Raw genomic sequence first — 20,350 nt, 5'->3', positions numbered from 1 at the left:
AAATTAATCAATTCCTGAAAAGGCCATCAAAATACAAAAACTTATCTAAATTTCTATTCTCTAGTTAGTCACTACAACAAAATTATAATCGCCCCAGAGTCCATAATACAAGTATACAATTATCTTTTACAACAAGAGGAAAAGATTCAAACCAATCAAAAGATAAGATACTTTAACAAAGCAAATACTGAGTTGCCTAACATGGGAACTCCATTTACAACTTCCTAAAATTAACCTTACAGACTACACTGGAATCTTAAAGCTGAGGTGCAATTTCTCCTTGTATACTGCAACACATACTTATTTCTATGACTCACACCTTATTAACACATCCCTTAAATTATTTCAGCAATACCCAATCTAGAGTACTGCTACCCCAATCTGAAACAAATCCAACTAAAGCCAGAGATGAGCGATGCAATTCAATTTCTCCATTAGGTATCACGTCACAACACATGAAACTTCTATTTGTTCTCTTTTAACCAGACTCATTGTCTTCCCTTTAATACAAGACTAGATAAATCAGTTTGAACAGCTTCTCCAAAAAACTGAAATGGATCTGCATAGCTGGTAGCTTCTGAGAGTTATGCCAATCCTTCAGATTTTTGCTTATCCCTCAAGCCCCAGCTAGTCCATTTTCTCAGGAAAAGACACTGTTCATTTTAAAACATATCCACAGGAAATAACCTGGTTAAGTTTATTCTGTAAAGAAAGCTAACTTAAGTTGGACAAATTAAAAGCTTTACTACCAGAAACTTAATAATACATTTAAATAATTAGTATTTCAAATCAATACATAAAATCAGTTTCTAAAGATTATAAATCATCAAAATTGTTCAAAAAATTAACATTAGAACATGAAATTCATACCACTGATGTATCTGTAACACAGTTACACCATATACAGAAGACTTCCTTCCCCTAAAATCTACAGTCTTAAAATCTACTTCACAAGATCTCTAGGTTGGAAGAGGCCATCTAAGTCAACTACATCCAGCTGAATGGTCAGCGATTTTATGCTTATTAGGAATAAACACCTCCCATAAGTTCCTTCTATAAAGACATTAGAATATTCTTCCTAGTTTTGATCCACAATCTTCCTCCCGTAACTTCTCCTTGTGGCCCTCTAACTGCCCTAAACCTCATCAACTGTGTCCAATTCCACTACCACAAGGCAGTCCTAATAACTGATGCCTGGTATTGACTAAATTTATCAACAAACAGAAAACATACTTCAAACCCTATCATCCTTTAGGAAAGTTTTGCTAGGGTGTTAAAGTGACAGCGTTTGTCACTCACTCACGTCTGACTCTGTGATGCCATGGACTATAACGTGCTAGGCTCCTCTGTCCTGGAATTCTCCAGGCAAAAATCCTGGAGTGGGTAGCCATTCCCTTTTCCAGGGGATCTTACCAACCTAGGGATTGAAACCAGGTCTCCTGCACTGCAGACAGATTCTTTACCATGTGAGCACCAGGGAAGTTAAAAAGTGTTAAGCTAAAGTTCATCACCTTCGGTCACTCATCAATGAGGGTACTAAAATGATAAAATAATATATTTATTCTTGCCTATTCCCAAAAAAGACATAATACTTAATATCATTTCACAAACTAAACATGAAATGTAAATGACAAGATAAGAATGTCAAATACTATTCAAAAAACTCCAAGGGAACTATTGGAAAACTTCACTAGGAAACAAGAATGTTTACCTCTTGCCCAAAAACTGCCAAATAAATGCAATATAAAAAGCCCCAAATACGTGAGAAAATTTTACTATAAAATCAGAGAGCCATTTCCAATCAATAAGTAAATCTATGATTTAATAAATAGTATCAGCACAAATGGTAGCCAATTTGGGGAAAAATTAAAGCCCCTAACTAAATTATTTATGGACCAAACTTTTAAAGGTTAAAAAATTAAACCATGAAAAACCAGAAGACAAATGTATTTCTTTTCATGTAAAATAATTTTGTTTGTAAAAGGTTTTTTTTTTCCCCTATGTCTCATGTAATACTCAGAGCCATCAAGGAAAAAACGGAAAAAACTGACCCAGAAAACACTGTAAAGATTTTATGAAAAAATAAGGGACTAAACTCAAAAAAGACAAAGGTCTGGTAGCCTTAACTTACAAACATCAGCAAAAATGTGAGAAAAAGATGAACACAAGACAGAAAGGTTAAAGGACACCTTTACAAGATTCCTAGAAGGGAAAAAGATATCCAACAAATATATATATATGTGTGTGTGTGTGTGTGTATATATATATTTTTTTTATTGCAACCTCACTCATATTAAAGAAATGCAAATTAAAACAATGTTACCTTTTCCCACTTAAATTGGCAGGGAAGGAACATGTGGGAATGAGGGATTACCAAACAGGAATGAGGAAATTTTGGAGATGACGCATATGTACACCATCCTGATTGTGGTGATGGTTTCATCAGCGTACACGTGTCAAAATTTATCATATTGTACACTTAAATACATGCAGTTCATTGTGTGTCAATTATACCTCAATAAAACTGTATGTACAAAATTTGACATGAACTAGGAAGTATGAAAACCAGTATTCTCAGGTAGTGCTAACTTGGTTATAACTAATGCAATCTCCTAGACAGATATAAGAATAGTGCATACTCTTCAATAGAGAAAACTCCTTCTCTGGTAGTTTATTGTAATCACACAAATACAAAGACACACTAAAAAGAGTGTTCACCATTAGTAAAGCAACTTTAAAATTAGAAAGAACCGTATGTCCAACATTAGGGAAATGATTAAATAACCTTACAGTAGAGCTTCACATGTAAAGTGGCAAGACATTCAAAAATATTGTAAATAAACCAAATATACATAAAAAGCAAGTTGCACAAGGCTCAGATGGTAAAGAATCTGCCTGCAATGCAGGAGACCCAGGTTTTGATCCCTGGGTGGGGAAGATCCCCTGGAGAAGGAAATGGCAACCTACTCCAGTATTCTTGCCTAGAGAATTCCACAGACGGGAGGAGTCTGGTAGGCACAGTCCATAGGACACAACTGAGCGACTAACACTATCACTACTACATACAGAGAAAATTCCCTTTTAAGTAACACAGTCATGCCCATACATGCTTAGAGAGCTCCTGAAAGGACACAACAGAAACCATTAACTCTATGGTGACTTCTGGGTACCTGTCTGGTAATTTTTCATCTTAAATCTTTCAGAATGTTTACACTGTTTCCGCCATGCATATATTATTTTCATAATATAATTTAAGCTTAAACTGAATTCACTGTATTTTTAAATTATAAATTAAACCGTGATTTTAAAGCTAATTTAAGGACTCCATTTCTTAAATTGGAAGTGAAAACTCTTTCAATTAAACGCTACAGAAGTTGCTTTGTGTTGAAATAGACATGTTTTCTGGAAATTAAGGGAAATCCTGGGAGACAGGGAATATGATATAGGAACTGAAAGTATTAATGGCCACTCAAGATTATCACAGGAAACACGAGGCTATAAGTTGGGGAAGTAGAAATGAGACAGGTACATAAAACTGGGACTTTTTAAGGGGTCCAAGTCAGCAAATGGCAACCCTCTCCAGTATTTTTGCCTGGAAAATCCCATGGAGAGAGGAGCCTGGTGGGCTAGATAGTCCACAGAGTCCCAAAGAGTCAGACACAACTGAGTGACTGTATACATTATACACTCCAAGTCAGCAAAAGGTAAACTAGAGGAAAAGAAATGTCCATACTTCACACAAGGAAAAGAGAGAGCTTGCCTCCTTCGCCTACCACCCAACAGTTACACAAAAAGCTTTCATTAAGACTTTATAAGAGATGGGGCTTCCCTGGTGGTTCAGTGGTCAGGAAGCCACCTTCTAAGGCAGGGAACACAGGTTCAGTCTCTGATGGGGAACTAAGGTCCCACATGTCACGGGGCAACTAAACCCTCACATCATAACTAGTGAGCCCTCAGGCCGCAGCTGAAGAGCCTGCACGCCACAAGTGCAGAGCCCACGAACTCTGGAACCCTCATGCCACAACTAGACCCCTGTACTCTATAGCCCATGTGCCACAACTAGAGAGAAGCCCGAAAGCTGCAACAAAGAGCCCACATAAGGAAAAAAAGACCCACATGTCACAAGAAAGACTCGACACAGACAAAAACAAACATGGTTTTTTAAATCAAATTAAAAAAAAAAAAAAAGATTTTATAGAACAGCCAAAATGGTGGAGTAGAAAGACCCTAAACTCACCTACCCTCATGAGCACAACAAATTCACAACTACCTGTAGAACAACCATCAGTGAAAAAAACTGGCAACTACCCACAAAGATTTTCTATAACTAAAGACGTAAGGGCTTCTTCCCTGGTGGCTCAGACAGTAAAGAATCTGCTGCCAATACAGGAGACCCGGGTTTGATCCCTGGGTCAGGAAGATCCCCTGTAAAGAGGAATGGCTACCCACTCCAGTATTCTTTCCTGGAAAATTCCATGGACAGAGGAGCCTGGCGGGCTCCAGTCCAAAGGCATAGAGAAGGAACCACAGCGAGATCAGTAGGAGGAGTGGAGTTGTGATACAATCAAATCCCATAATATTCTGGGTGGGCAACCCACAAACTGGAAAATAACTGTATTGCAAAGGTTCTCCCAGAGTAGTTAAGAGTTCTGAGCCCCATGTCAAGGTTCTGGCAGTAGGTAGATGAGCCATCCAGAGGCCTTGGCTTTGAAGGCCAATAGAGCTTAACTGCAGGAGTCCCCTGGGACTGGAGGAAAATAAAGACTTCATTCTTAAAGGCTGCACACAAAATCTCATGTGCACCAGGATCCAGGGCAAAAGCAGAGTTGACAGGAGCGAGGCTCAGACCCACCTGTCAGTCTTAAAGAGTCTATGAGAGAGGCAGGGGGCAGCTTCAGGGGGAAGTGAGGGGAGAGTATCTAAGAAAAAGAATCAGACTTAAAACCTATGGTAACAGTGCTATAGCTTTATAGAAGCCCTGAGCCTGGAGAGGAAAAGGGGCAAAAATCCAGCCTCACAGCAAATTTAAAATTAAAAATAATCCCTTAATATCAAATATCAAGCCAGTATTCACATCTCCCCAACTGCTGTGTAAATATTTTTTCAGTTATTCTGTATTGAATGATATGTTTATTTCTTGTCTCCTTTCATTTGTCATCCCTTTATCTATTATTCAGTTTCTTGTAATCCGTAGAATTTGGGGTTGGAAAAACCAGATAGTTTTCTTGTAGAGCTTCTCAGTATGAATTTTGTCGATGGAATCCCCACAGTGTTAACAAGTTTTTGTTTTTGTCTTTTCTATTTCCTATAAATTGGAATTTATTATAATTCCTATAAATTTAAAGGCTAGATCAGATTTAGGATTATGACCTCAGTGCAAGACTAAGGCACAGACAGCATGGCACATTTCCCAAAGTTTATTTTTTTATTTGGCTGCACCCGGTCTTAGTTGTGGCATCCGGGAACTTCATTCTTTTTGTTAAGCATGTGGGGTCTTTAGTTACAGCAAGAGAACTCTTGGTTGTGGCACATGGGATCTAGCTCCCTGACCAGGGATAGAACCTGGGTCCCTTGCATTGGGGGCTCAGAATCTCAGCCACTGGAACACCAGGGAAGTCCCTCGATGTCTCCATGATGTTACCAACTACTGGAGATCTTTGCCTAGACATTATTCATTAGGAGATACAAAATGGTGATATTCTAAGTCTATCCCCTCTTTCTTACGTAGAATATATCTACAGAAAAAAACTTCTCTTATGACCTATTTGGCTACCCTGAGATACAATTCATATAAGAAAAGTAGGATAAATGCTTATTTTTCTTTACTTACCAAAATTATTAAAATAATGTTAGCCCAACAGCAACTTTTTTTTAATTTTTAGCATTACGAACTTAAAGATTAAACATACAATATTTGACTAGCTTCAATTCATTAGTTATTGTCTTTACTGGTGTTCAAATTGTCTCCTTTTTTAATTTTAGTTTTTACATTGAAGTATAACTGAATTACAATGTTGTGTTAATTACTGCTGTACAGCAAAGTGACTCAATATATATACACATCCTTTTTCATATTCTTAGATTCCATATGGGCTATCAGAAGATACTGAACATAGCTTTCTGCACTATGCAGTAGGACCTTGTTGTTTATCCATTCCATACACATCAGTTCATAGCTTCTAATCCCAAACTCCCAATCAAACCCTCTCCCAGCCCTCCCGCGCGCACGCGTGCGTGTGTGTGTGTGTGTGTGTGTGTGTGTGTGTGTGTATGTATGTGTGTGTGTGTTAGTTGTGTCCGACTCTTTGTGACCCCATGGACTGTAGCCCTCCAGGCTCCTCTGTCCATGGGATTCTCCAGGTAAGAATACTGGACTGGGTTGCCATTCCCTTCTCCAGGGGATCTTTTCAATCCAGGGATTAAACCTGGGTCTCCCACACTGCAGGCAGATTCTTTACCCTCTGAGCCACCAGGGATGTCCCTCCCCCTTGGAAACCACCAATCTACTCTCTACATCCCTGATTCTGTTTCTATTTCATAGATAGGTTCATTTGTGTCATATTTCAGATTCCACATGTAAGCTACTTCACTTAGTATTAAGACAATCTCTCGTTGCATCCATGTTGCTGCAAATGGCATTAATGCATTCTTTTTTATGGCTGAGTAGTACTCTACTGTATATATGTACCACATCTTCTTTATCCATTCTTCTGTTGGTGGACATTTAGATTGTTTCCATGTCTTAGCTGTTGTGAATACTGCTGCTATGAGCATACAGGTGCATGTATCTTCTTGAATTATAAGTTTGCCTGGATATATGCCCAGAAGTGGGACTGCTAGGTCACATGGTAATCCTATTTTCAGTTTTCTGAGGAACCTCCATATTCTTTTCCACAGTGCCTGCAGTAACTTACATTCCCACCAACAGTGTAAGAGGATTTCCTTTCCTCTAGAAATTTTTTAATAATTATATAAAATATATACATGGTTCCAGAGTCAAGTATAAAGCAAAAGGGAAATTCAGAGCATAAACTGTACCCCTGTGCTCTTCTTAGGCTTCCCTCATGGCTCAGATGGTAAAGAATTTGCCTGCAATGCAGGAGACTCAGGTTTGATCCCTGGCTTGGGAAGATCCCCTGGAGAAGGAAATGGCAACCCACTCTAGTATTCTTGCCTGGAGAATCCCACAGACAGAGGAGCCTACCAGCCTACAGTCCATGGGGTCACAAAGAGTCGGACACAACTGAGCTGCTTGTTTTGACCCATAGATTTTTCTGTGCTCTTCTACTCTATATTCCTCTCCATCATAGGAAACTGTCATTTTTTAGATTTCATTCAATACTCCCCTAAACATGAGATCTCTCTACACATATACACACACCCTTACCTCCTCTTTCTCAGTATATGATTTCATCTTGGAAACATTTCTATCCACCTTGCTTTCTCTTTTTTAACTGTTTCAGAACAAACCTAGCTTGCAACTAGACGAAGAGTAAGCCAGGTAGAAACAGTTAAAAAAATAATAATTTTGAGGTGGGGGATGGAAATGGTCACTAATGGAAAAAAGGTTTAAAAAAAAAAAAACTCCACTCAAAATGTACTCAATAAATAAATAAACCAAAACACAGGAAGAAATTTAATAATGTGGAGAGGGAAAAAAAAAATCAATAAAAACATGAATTCACACCAGATGGTATTAGTTTATGTAACAGTCTGACAAAGATTTTTAAATTTGAGCATGTTGAAGCTGTCAGAGTGATAAAGGAATCTTTTTACAAAATAGCAAAAAGATTATAAAACAAAAACTGAGACAAATGAAACAGGCAGGTGTATATGAAAAAGCAACTCCAAATCTAAGAAATAAAAATTATAAATACTGCCATGTAGGCTCAACAGACAGAATAAACTCTAAACGGACAGAAGCAGAAGAAAAACATAAATTGCTACCCTAGTATAAGGCATAGAAAAATAAAGAGAAAAAAACTGAAAGAACAATTAAAATACACAGAGGATAAACTAACAGACTCCAACATAGGTCAACCAAAAGAGAAGAAACTTGAGAAGTAATAGAAGTAAGTAAGAAGTAAGAGAAGTAAGAAGTAAGAGAAGTAATAGGAGTTATTAACATATTTAAAGAGCCGAGAATGTTCCAAAACTGAGAAAGATCTGAATCCTCAGATTGTATGTATACTCCGAGCTGGATACAGAGAAATAGGTCTACATTCACAGTGCACTACAATATAACCATAAAATATCAAGCACAAACAGTTTCAACTTTAAGAAAATAACTAACCAGACTACTTCACAACAAATGTCCTTAATAACTTCAGAAAACCACATGCAAACAATGGTATCACCGAAATGTTCACAAATCTTGAACTTCATATGGGGGTTGGGGGAGAGTGAAGACTTCAAAGTTTACCAGACAACCATTCATACCTTAATGTTCTTACATAATATTTACCTATGACTCTAAAAGCAAGGTGTGGACAGCACATAATACTAATAACTCAAAGATTTATTTCAAAAGTATCTACTAAATTCACACATTTTACTACTTAAAAAAACAAACTGAAATGAAAAGCGGAATTTTGGAGAAAATACACCAGCAGCACTAAAGGGAAAAAACAAGAATCAACTCCTGAGAAAGAATTATGAAATGTAACATTAAACTTCCTAAGACAACATGCAAGAATATCTTTACAACCTTGAGGTGGAAAAGGATTTCTTAAACAAGACACAAAGTATAAAACACAAATCCTGAGAAATTCTACTAAATTAAAAGGTTTAACATTTATTAACAAAGAAACCATAAGAAAAACACAAACCATAAAGTGGGAAAAGACATTTGCGATGTGTGATAAGCAAAAAATTACTATTCTGAACATAAAAGAACTTCTATCAAAGAGAAAAACAAGGACTTTCCCTAAGTTCAGTTCAGTTCAGTCATGTCCGACTCCTTGCGACCCCATGGACCGCAGCACACCAGGCCTCCCTGTCCATCACCAACTCCTGGAGTTTACTCAAACTCATGTCCACGGAGCCGGTGATGCCATCCAACCATCTCATCCTCTGTCATCCCCTTCTCCTCATGTCTTCAATCTTTCCCAGCATCAGGGTCTTTTCAAATGAATCAGCTCTTCACATCAGGTGGCCAAAGTACTGGTGTTTCAGCTTCAACACCAATCCTTTCAATGAACACCCAGGACTGATCTCATTTAGGATGGACTGGTTGGATCTCCTTGCAGTCCAAGGGACTCTCAAGAGTCTTCTCCAACACCACAGTTCAAAAGCATCAATTCTTTGGTGTTCACCTTTCTTTATAGTCCAACTGTCACATCCATACATGACCACTGGAAAAACCATAGCCTTGACTAGACGGACCTTTGTTGGCAAAATAATGTCTCTGCTTTTGAATATGCTGTCTAGGTCAGTCATAACTTTCCTTCCAAGGAGTAAGCGTCTTTTAATTTCATTGCTGCAGTCACCATCTGCAGTGATTTTGGAGCACAGAAAAATAAAGTCAGCCACTGTTTCCACTGTTTCCCCATCTATTTGCCATGAAGTGATGGGACCGGATGCCATGATCTTCGTTTTCTGAATGTTGAGCTTTAAGCCAACTTTTTCGCTCTCCTCTTTCAATTTCATCAAGAGGCTCTTTAATATCTTCATTTTCTGCCATAAGGGTGGTGTCATCTACATATCTGAGGTTATTGATATTTCTCCTGGCAATCTTTATTTCCAGATTGTGCTTCATCCAGCCCAGGGTTTCTCATGATGTACTCTGCACAGAAGTTAAATAAGCAGGGTGACAATATACAGCCCTGACGTACTCCTTTCCAGATTTGGAACCAGTCTGTTGTTCCATGTCCAGTTCTAACTGTTGCTTCTTGACCTGCATACAGGTTTCTCGAGAGGCAGGTCCGGTGGTCTGGTATTCCCATCTCTTTCAGAATTTTCCACAGTTTATTGTGATCCACACAGTCAAAGGCTTTGGCATAGTCAATACAGCAGAAATAGATGTTTTTTCTGGAACTCTCTTGCTTTTTCCATGATCCAGCGGATGTTGGCAATTTGATCTCTGGTTCCTCTGCCTTTTCTAAAACCAGCTTGAACACCTGGATGTTTACGGTTCATGTATTGCTGAAGCCTGGCTTGGAGAATTTTGAGCATTACTTTGGTAGCAGGTGAGATGAGTGTAATTGTGTGGTAGTTTGAGCATTCTTTGGCATTGCCTTTCTTTGGGATTGGAATAAAAACTGACCTTTTCCAGTCCTGTGGCCACTGCCGAGCTTTCCAAGTTTGCTGGCATATTGCATGCAGCACTTTCACAGCATCATCTTTTAGGATTTAAAAGAGCTCAACTGGAATTCCATCACCTCTACTAGCTTTGTTCATAGTGATGCTTCCTAAGGCCCACTTGACTTGGCAGGATGTCTGGCTCTAGGTGAGTGATCACACCATCGTGATTATCTGGGTCGTGAAGATCTTTTTTGTACAGTTCTTCTGCGTATTCTTGCCACCTCTTCTTAATATCTTCTGCTTCTGTTAGATCCATACCATTTCTGTCCTTTATTGTGCTCATCTTTGCATGAAATGTTCCCTTGGTACCTGTGATTTTCTTGAAGAGATCGCTAGTCATTCCCATTCTATTGTTTTCCTCTATTTCTCTGCACTGATCACTGAGGAAGGCTTTCTTACCTCTCCTTGCTATTCTTTGAAACTCTGCATTCAAATGGGTATATCTTTCCTTTTTTCCTTTGCTTTTCACTTCTCTTCTTTCCACAGCTATTTGTAAGGCCTCCTCAGACAGCCATTTTGCTTTTTGGCATTTCTTTTTCTTGGGGATGGTCTTGATCCCTGTCTCCTGTCCAATGTCACAAACCTCCGTACACAGTTCATCAGGCACTCTATCAGATCTAGTCCCTTAAATCTATTTCTCACTTCCACTGTATAATCATAAGGGATTTGATTTAGGTCATACCTGAATGGTCTAGTGGTTTTCCCTACTTTCTTCAATTTCAGTCTGAATTTGGCAATAAGGATTTCATGATCTGAGCCACAGTCAGCTCCCGGTCTTGTTTTTGATGACTGTATAGACCTAGTGGGCAGGAATCTGCCAGCCAACGCAGGGGACAAAGGTTCAATCCCTGGACCGAGGAGATCCACATGCCACAGAGCAGCTAAGCCTGTGCACCTCAACTACTGAGCCCTTGCTCTAGAGCATGTGACCCACAACTACTAGAGCCCGCGCACCTGTGCACTGCGACAAGAGAAACCAGCACAAGGAGAAGCCAACGCACCTCAACCAAGAGTAGGCCCTGCTCCCCACAACTAGAGAAAGCCCATGCACAGCAACGAAGACCCAGCACAACCAAAAATTATTTTTAAAAAATAAAGGAAAAAAAACCCAACAGTCATTTCTGAGAAAAGGAAACAAAAATGGCCAGCAAATTTTGGAAAATACATTTCCACTCATAAGCAAAAATGCAAAACCCACAAGATATCAATTCATGCCCAACCGGCTGTCTAACTTTATTATTTACCATTATTATGTGAGGTAGACCCTTAAACAACACCGGAGTGCAATGTAAGGGTCTGATTCACAGATTTTCTTCAATAGTAACCACCTCAGTACAACACAACAGATGCCCAACCATGGTTTGAGAGGAACAGGGGATATAGAGGGCCAATTATAAATTATAGGATGAATTTTGACTGCACAGAGGGTCAGCGTCCCTAACCCCCCAAGATGGTCAAGGGTCAACTATATAGGCAAGAATGTGGAGAATAAACTGGTACTACAGTTATACTGGAAAACAACTCAGCACTACCTAAAGCTGAAAATGAACCTCTCCTACAATTCAGCAATTCCACTCCAAGTGAGATATAAGGTCCAAAACAATTCATTCAAACTGCTAATCTCAACACATTAGTAGGTAACAAAAATCAACTTAGTAGGTCTTGATTAGCAATTGTACTTTTAATGAAACAAACTAGCAACACATAGCGGAGAAGGCAATGGCACCCCACACCAGTACTCTTGCCTGGAGAATCCCATGAACAGAGGAGCCTGGTGGGCTGCAATCCATGGGGTCGCTAAGAGTCAGACACGACTTCACTTTTACTTTTCACTTTCATGCATTGGAGAAGGAAATGGCAACCCACTCCAGTGTTCTTGCTTGGAGAATCCCAGGGATGGGGGAGCCTCGTAGGCTCCCGTTTATGGGGTCACACAGAGTCGGACATGACTGAAGCGACGTAGCAGCAGCAGCAGCAGCAACACATAGGGTTTTCCCCCCAAGAAACTTAGTTATATATGTATATATCTGATAATGTATTGAGTCTTATAATATGAAAGTTATTTCTTATTTTAAGTAAGAACAAAAAAATTTTTTAAAACACCACCTAGAGACAGTATAGATGCAAGTGCACCAACAGAGCCATACGAGGTATTCATAACAGCATTGTTTATAATAGTAAAAGAAGACTGAAAACTACCCAAATGTCCATCAACAGATAGTAAATTAGAAAATATACATACAATGAAATTCCATGTAGAAGTGAAAGTGAATGAATCAAAGTTAAATATAACATGGAAGAAAAATATTAGGACAATAAAGTTGAGGGGAAAAAGGAAGTTGCAAATAAACTTATACAGAAGGATCCCATTTATAGTGTTTAGAAAAAAAAAAAACACAAAAAAGGATTATACACCACAGTAACTGAAACTATACCCAGAAATGAAAATACCAAATTATACAAGAAGCTTGAGAAATTCACTTCACAGAAATCACGTTCAGCCACCTGAGACATCCAGGTTATGAAAACTATGTAAAATAATTATAGAACACATTTCAAATAAACATGATTTCCCAATAAAGTAAACAAGTACAGTCCAGAAGCACATAAATTCAACCGGTGTGTGGATTTTTAAAATTTAAGGAAACAAGCGTTCAACAACACAGCATTCAGAACACTGGGGAGCTTTCAATGTAGCTTGTTCAAATTTATTTAAAAGATAAATAGATCTAGACATATGCAATCACTAAATAATTTATGTACATATTTCACTTAGAAAACTTACATTACTGATCAATTAAGATTAACTGGTACTAAGCAGAGAAGTATTTTGCTGAAATTCGTGTATTAAATTTTATTTTCCATCCCCCTCCCAAGAGTCAACTTGAAACCTTTATTCTTGAAGTCTCACTTTACATGGCATTCCATGTAAATCAACTAGTCATGCTAATGGAGGAGGAGGATGGCACAAATGACAAGGAAAGCAGAAGGCTCAATGAGTCCCAATAGTTTGCAAACACCAGACAACTGATTCACTCATTTTCAATGCATGAAGCAGGCCACCAAGAGCCGGTGCTCTGGGACAACCTAGAGGGTTAAGGTGGGGAGGGAGGTCGAATAGGGAGTTCAGCATGGGGGGAACACATGTTTACCTATGGCTGATTCACGTTGATGTATGGCAAAAAACCATCACAGTATTGAAAAGTATTTAACCTCCAATTAAAATAAGTTAATTTTTAAAAAAATTAAATCTGGCGAGCAGTACCTAAGTACCAAAAACACAGTTCACAGTGGTGAACAAGACAAAGTTTCTGCCACATAATGCTTATATTCTTACAGGTGAAACAGATATCAAACAAATAAATAAATAAGCATAAATTATCAGTTCAGTTCAGTTGCTCAGTTGTGTCCGACTCTTTGCGACCCCATGAACCGCAGCACGCCAGGCCTCCCTGACTATCACCAACTCCCAGAGCTTACTCAAACTCATGTCCGTCAAGTTGGTGATGCCATCCAACCATCTCATCCTCTACCGTCCCCTTCTCCTCCTGTCTTCAATCTTTCCCAGCCATCAGGGTCTTTTCAAATGAGTCAGTTCTTCGCATCAGGTGGACAAAGTATTGGAGTTTCAGCTTCAGCATCAGTCCTTCCAATGAATATTCAGGAATGATTTCCTTTAGGGTTGATTGGTTGGATGTCCTTGCAGTCCAAGGGACTCTCAAGAGTCTTCTCCGACACCACAGTTCAAAAGGATCAACTCTTGGGCGCTCAGCTTTCTTTATAGTCCAACTCTCACATCCACACATGACTACTAGAAAAACCATAGCTTTGACTAGATGGACTTTCGTTGGCAAAGTAATGTCTCTGCTTTTTAATATGCTGTCTAGGTTGGTCACAGCTTTATGATATTAGGTAACAACTGATAATGCAATGAAGAAAAATATAAAGCTCAGACAAAGAGGACATGCATTTTGGTGAACAGGGTTGGCCTTTCCGAAATAACCACTAAGCAATGCCTACAAGATCACATGGCAGTAACTTATAATGCACATATATAGGAATTAAGACTGAAAAAAATTAAAAAGATAATAGTCTACCTACTGCTTTCTATATAAAATATTTTATAGCATTTGGTTTTAAGTAGCTTTTACTATTTTCTCTCCTTGGAAAACTTTAGGTCCTCAAATTTAAGTCACTAGCTTTCAGAGTTAATCCTCTAGCTCCAGGGGAAAGAAATCTTTATAACCTTAATGCAACTTTATAATACCTAACAAAAGACAACTGCACATGAACAGTGCTTCTTTTTTTTCCAGAAAACATTCTTATAAAACAGCTCAATGGATGAGAATGGGCTCTAGAGTCAGAATATCTAGTTCAAATTCAAGTTCCTCCTTTTCTTTGCTTTGTGTCTTTGGACAATTACTTAACCTGCCTCCATTGTTTCCATCAAATACCATCTCTCTCATAAGGCTGTGGAGAGGAGTCAATATGATACTATACATAAAGTATTTACAAAGTCTTAAACAGCAAATAAGCACTCTAATGTTAGCTATCACTTATGTAGCAACTACTAAGATAAAATAAGCAAGGCAAATGAGCCTTGGACAGGTAAATCTACACATACAGTAAGTGGTTTTAAGAAGCAAAGCCAAAGTCAAAGCCAAGTTCTTCGGACTCCCTAGCACCCACACTTTATCCACTTATACCACACACTACACAATTAAAGAACTGAACAATAAGAAACTTGCATGCTGCTGCTGCTGCTAAGTCGCTTCAGTCGTGTCCAACTCTGTGTCTCCGCCGTCCCTGGGATTCTCCAGGCAAGAACACTGGAGTAGGTTGTCATTCCCTTTTCCAAAGCATGAAAGTGAAAAGTGAAGTGAAGTCGCTCAGTCGTGTCCGACCCTCAGCGACCCCATGGACTGCAGCCTACCAGGCTACTCCGTCCATGGGATTTTCCAGACAAGAAACTTGCACAGAAGTTTAGTTAATAAGGTCTAAGACCTACAGGTCTCCTAGTTACTACTGACTTTCAGACCAGACTGTTTCCTTGGCAACTTAAGTGACTCATGTATAAGAATAAATAATAATCATCACACATTTTCCAGTGAGAATGTAGCACATCATCAAGGAAGGCTCTTGATAGACAATGTCATTACTAAAAATCATATAAGTTCTGATAAGTAATTGCAGATGTCACTGAGAATCAAAATAAAGAAATGTGGATAAATGACATTCTCCACTAGTAATGGTAGACAGCTAGGATCCTGTGAGAACTATTCAATATAGAAGCTATCTTAAAGGACCTCTCACTGGATTAAATGACATTTGTCCCCTTGGTTAAAAATACAGGGGCTGGTGTCTACAGAAAGCTAAATGCTCTGGCTAACACCTACTCATATATTTTATTTCTATAAATCAATTAAATGACAGAATAAAGATCAAGCTTTCATTTCTACAAAACTAAGTTAAATCCTTTGGAAGGCTTTAATAAGGATTGGAAAAACCCAGAATGATTTTGAAGTTTGAAAGTTTCATTTTACTTTTTAAAGAAACAATACTAGAAATCATAGACAATGCTCTTAGGGTATGATGCACAGCAAAAAGATCAGGAGACCTCTACTCAAAGACAAGAGATTGATCCAAATAAAATGAGAGGCAAATAAAAGTACCTGCTTAAAGTTAAAACCAAGTGCACAGATACCTTGAGTTCTTGTTTTAACCAACTTTTTAAAAGACCTAACCAATGATCCTAATCACATGGGACAGGTAAGCTCTCCACCACAAGTCCAACATCCCTTCCTCCATCAAGGTGTTCCCAAAGGTTCCCAGCCATTTTTCTTGTGCTCTCTGTCTGCTCATAGGAAAGGAGCAAACTGAAAACCACATGTGTCCAAAACTGAGATACGCACCACAGTAAAAAAAAAAAAAACAAAAAAACAAAAAAACCTGCAGGAGATAAAGATTTTAATTCACTTGTAATAAACAAAACTTTTAAAAAATCTTTATTGAGATTATGTTATGTACCAAGCACTGCCCTAAACCACTGGTGTTGTTCATTGCTAAGTTGTGTCTGACTCTTTTGCAACCCCATAGACTGTAGCTTGCCAGGCTCCTCTGTCCATGGGATTTCCCAGGCAAGAACAGGGGAGTGGGTTGCGATTTCCTTCTCCAGGGGATCTTCACGAACCAGGGATTGAACCCATTTCTCCTGCATTGGCAGGTGGATTCTTTACCACTGAGCAATTCTTGGGATCCATCAATAAACAAAACAGACAAAAAGCCCTGTCATAGAGGTTACAGTATAGTATGTCTGGGAGCAGAGAAAAGAGACAATAAGCAAAATCAACAAGCAAATTTTAGAGCTTGTTGGAAGGTGACAATTGCTATGGAAAACAAAACAGGGATCACAAGCAGGGAAGTGCAGCTTTAAGCAGGAAAGCAGACTTCTGAAAAACAATTCAACAGCAGGTATGAAGGAGATAAGTGAATGGCTCATAGAGATACCTCACAGAAAAAGTGATTCAAGGAGGGGAAACAACCAGCATAAAGTCCCTAAGACAGTGGGACTGGAGCCAAATAAGCAGGAGGCAGAGCAGTCGCTATCTTGGGAGAGGCAAGGGGAGATGGGGAGAGTAGGATGATTCTGTAAGACCTTGTAGGTCATAAGGACTTCAGATTTTACGATGCATATGGGAAGTCACTGCAGGATTTTTGAAGAGAGAGGTATGATCTTGTTGCTCTGCCGAAAAAGACTGCAGAGAGCCAGGACAGAAGCCGAGAAACCCATCAGGAACTTAACTGCAGAAATCTAGACAAGAGAGAAGGCTGGTTTAGACTAGCCTAGTGAGCAATGGAGGTGGTAAGAAGTGACTTGATTCTAGATATATTTTCAAAATAAGACTGAGCCAAGAACACCAAGTCTGAATAAGTCAGGGATGATGCCATTTTCTTTTCACTTGAATGCTGGACAGAGCTGCCATCTAGTACGACAGATTACCATGCACCTTAGGCAGGTTTAAAGAGGAACGTGGAATTTTAGTTTTGAGTTTACTCCTTCACATCCAAAAGGAAATTCAGAACAGGTTTTACAGAACACAGGAGGTAAGTCTGGGCTGGAGATATAAAAATGGAAGCCATCAGCATATAGGTATTTAAAGCCATGACGTTGGATGAGATCATCAGAGGAATATAGAAAGTAAAGTGAACCAAGAGCACTTCAAGAGTGAGGACGAATCATAAAGACTAAATAAGGAGAGTAATTAGTAAGAAGAGAAACCCTAAAAGCAATACCCTGGAAGAAGGGGAGTATAAACAATTCATTTTGTGGTAAGTCCCATGTAGTGTACAAATCACTTTGCTGAAACTTGACGTGCGGTTAAAGTTCTTAACTGTAGTAAAGTGATAGGTAAAATACTAAAATCATAACTTTTTTAAAAGGAAGTGAACTCTTCTTACACATTTCCTAGAAATAATAGATTTCCTAATAGAGTCATTACTGAAATTATTCTTAGTACTAAAAGTATGGGCTTTCCAGGTGGCTCAGTGGTAAAGAATCTGCCTGCCAAGCAGGAGACACTGGTTCGATCTCTGGGTCAGGAAGATCCCCTGGAGAAGGAAAAGGCAACCCACTCCACTATTCTTGCCTGGAGAATCCCATGGACAGAGGAACCTGGCAGGCTACAGTCCATGAGGTTGCAAAAGAGTCAGACAAGATTTGATACAACTTATTGACTAAATAACAAAAACTAAAAGTATACTATTTTACCTATTTCATCTTTTTAAGATAAAACCAATTAAAACCCTATACCACTTTAAAAATTAATTAATTTTAAGAGCCTAAATGGCTTATGCTACAATGTATCTCAAAGACTGAGGGTGGGGGGGCGGGCTTTAAAACACCAATTCAACAGCCTGGCATGCAAACGGTTAATAAACTGCCATTACTTTTCTCTTTCAAGAGCTCAGATACAGAAGGTTAAGTTAAATCAAACTCCTTAGTCATGATACTAATAATTTTCCCCCTTTCTGTTTAATTTTGTTTATAGGGAAAAAAAGCTTCTATTCTTATCTAAACTAATGTTTTACCTGTGCTTTGTACATAAACTACATTTCTAAGATCAGAACACACAAAGTCATGTTCACAAATACTGAAAGAGGAAACAATGAAACTCAACTTTATTTATGCATGTTGTTCAGTCGCTAAGTCGCCTCCCACTCTTTGCAACCACATGGACTGCAGCAGGCCAGGCTTCCCTGTCCTTCACTAACCTCAGGTCCTTCATAAATATCATATTGATTGCCATTTAATATCTAATTATTAGAATGTTCTCCCTACTAAAAGCAGATTAAAGTCTATAAACTCTAAGAAGGCTTGGAGTGAGAGAATCAAGAAAACATCTGCATCAAGCAGAAGAGACTATGATATTTTAAAGGATACAGAAAAAACTAAAGTGGAAACAAAATGGTAAATTAATGGCTCTTCATAATGTTGACCCTGATCCCATAAGTTATACAATACTCAATATTCTTTATAATTTTAAAGTGCTTAATATTTTTAAGAAAAAAATTCATCAGGATTTGTTGTAAGTTTCAGCACGAATCTCAGGAAGGTAAACAGAATGCCTCACTCTTTAAGAGCATCTGATAGAGACAGTTACACTGCTAAAGGCTGCAAAATTAAGAGACATTTCTAATTCAATGTTGGAGGCAGGGGGGAAGGGATGAATTAATGAATTTTCCTTAGAATCTACAAACAATAAACCCAGTTATTTCTTGTTATATCCTTAAAGAAGAGCAGGTGGGGGGTCGGAGACGGGGGTGGGGGGTGGGGGCCGCTTCTCAGATAACACATTAAATATGAAAGTATTTATAGCAAGGCATGTCTACTCAAAACAGATCAACTCAAGAGTACTCTGGTGTTATTCTTGGGACAATCATACCAGTCTCAGCAGCAACTGAAAGACAGTGATACCATTCGCCTGCTAGGTGAAGTAGTGAAAAGAACAACCTAATTAACCAAGAATTCAAACTTTAAGAGAAGTCCTACACAATTTAGGGTGTTTAGTTCATTCACCTCAAGATGTTTATCTTTAGCAGAAAATGGTTGTCTAAATTTCTCAAGGGTTTCCACAAAGCATCTCAAAAAACCCCACAACTCTGAACAGTTAACTTCCAACTGCAGCTTTTTAAGCAGTGCTTATTAAGATACCTGCTAAGGACTCCTCTCCTGGAATAGGCTCAACCATGAACTTAAGATTCGTCCTTCCTCCCAAAAAGAACAGCTAGTATTAAACAACCCGTTCCTGAATTTAATCAGGGTGCAGCTTAGCTGAGGTTAGGTATGCGGCTCCCCGCGCCTGGGGCTGTCGGTCTCCGATACACACATGCTCCTTCACCACCGACGCGCGGGGCAGCAGTGCCCACGTCTGATACCGTACGACTTCTCTAGACTGCAGGTTAGGTTTTCTGCCGAGGTCCCCGAAGCCAAAAATCTCCTTGTTGGATAACCGAAGAGAGGAGGGAGAATCCGTAAGGAAGACACACCCCTCAGGGAGAGGAAGAATAACTTCCCCCTTCTCCCGGGCGGTCCCCAGATTTTTCCAAACTCTCCCCTCACGCTGCTTTCCCATCCTCAACCGCCCCACTCCGGGGCCCGGGGACAAGCACTGGTCGGCGGGAGGGGGCCTGAGCACGGACGAGCGCTGCTTCCCCAAGCACCCCGAGAGCGGCGAGGGCTGAAATTCCAGCATGGCGTAAGCGTGGCCCAGGGCCGCCGCCGGGGACACGCTCCCTCCGTCCACCGGCCGAGGAAGTGGTAATCCGCCTTCCCTCCCGGGGGCCCTCACGCCTGGCTAAAAATAGGCTCCTCGGTCACCCCAGGGCCCTCTCCCGCCGACCTCGCCCTCGGGAGACGTCCTCGGAGAAGGCGCCGCGGCGGAACCGAGGTCGGGCCGGGGCGGCCCGGTGAGGCCGAGAGGCCCCTCGGAGCCCGCCCGCCCCGGCAGCCGGGCCCAAGCTGAAGCCCGGCGGCGGCGGCGACCCGGCG

General features: G+C 39.7%; 1 protein-coding gene across 5 annotated transcripts in view; it reads right to left on the bottom strand.

Moving 5' to 3' along the window:
- Positions 1 to 20,350, bottom strand: part of KTN1 (kinectin 1) — a 111,902-nt gene that overhangs the window by 91,244 nt on the left and 308 nt on the right. The window contains exon 2 of one of the 5 annotated variants that reach the window (XM_055538125.1): positions 19,514 to 19,799. The exons of the other annotated variants lie outside the window; for them this stretch is intronic. The gene's annotated coding sequence lies outside the window, so the exon portion shown is untranslated. The remainder of the gene's footprint in view (positions 1 to 19,513; positions 19,800 to 20,350) is intronic. 5 annotated transcript variants of the gene reach the window in all.

This window comes from Bubalus kerabau, chromosome 10, assembly GCF_029407905.1.
Source record: "Bubalus kerabau isolate K-KA32 ecotype Philippines breed swamp buffalo chromosome 10, PCC_UOA_SB_1v2, whole genome shotgun sequence".
NCBI lineage: Eukaryota > Metazoa > Chordata > Mammalia > Artiodactyla > Bovidae > Bubalus > Bubalus kerabau.
This window is presented reverse-complemented; position numbering and strand designations above follow the sequence as displayed.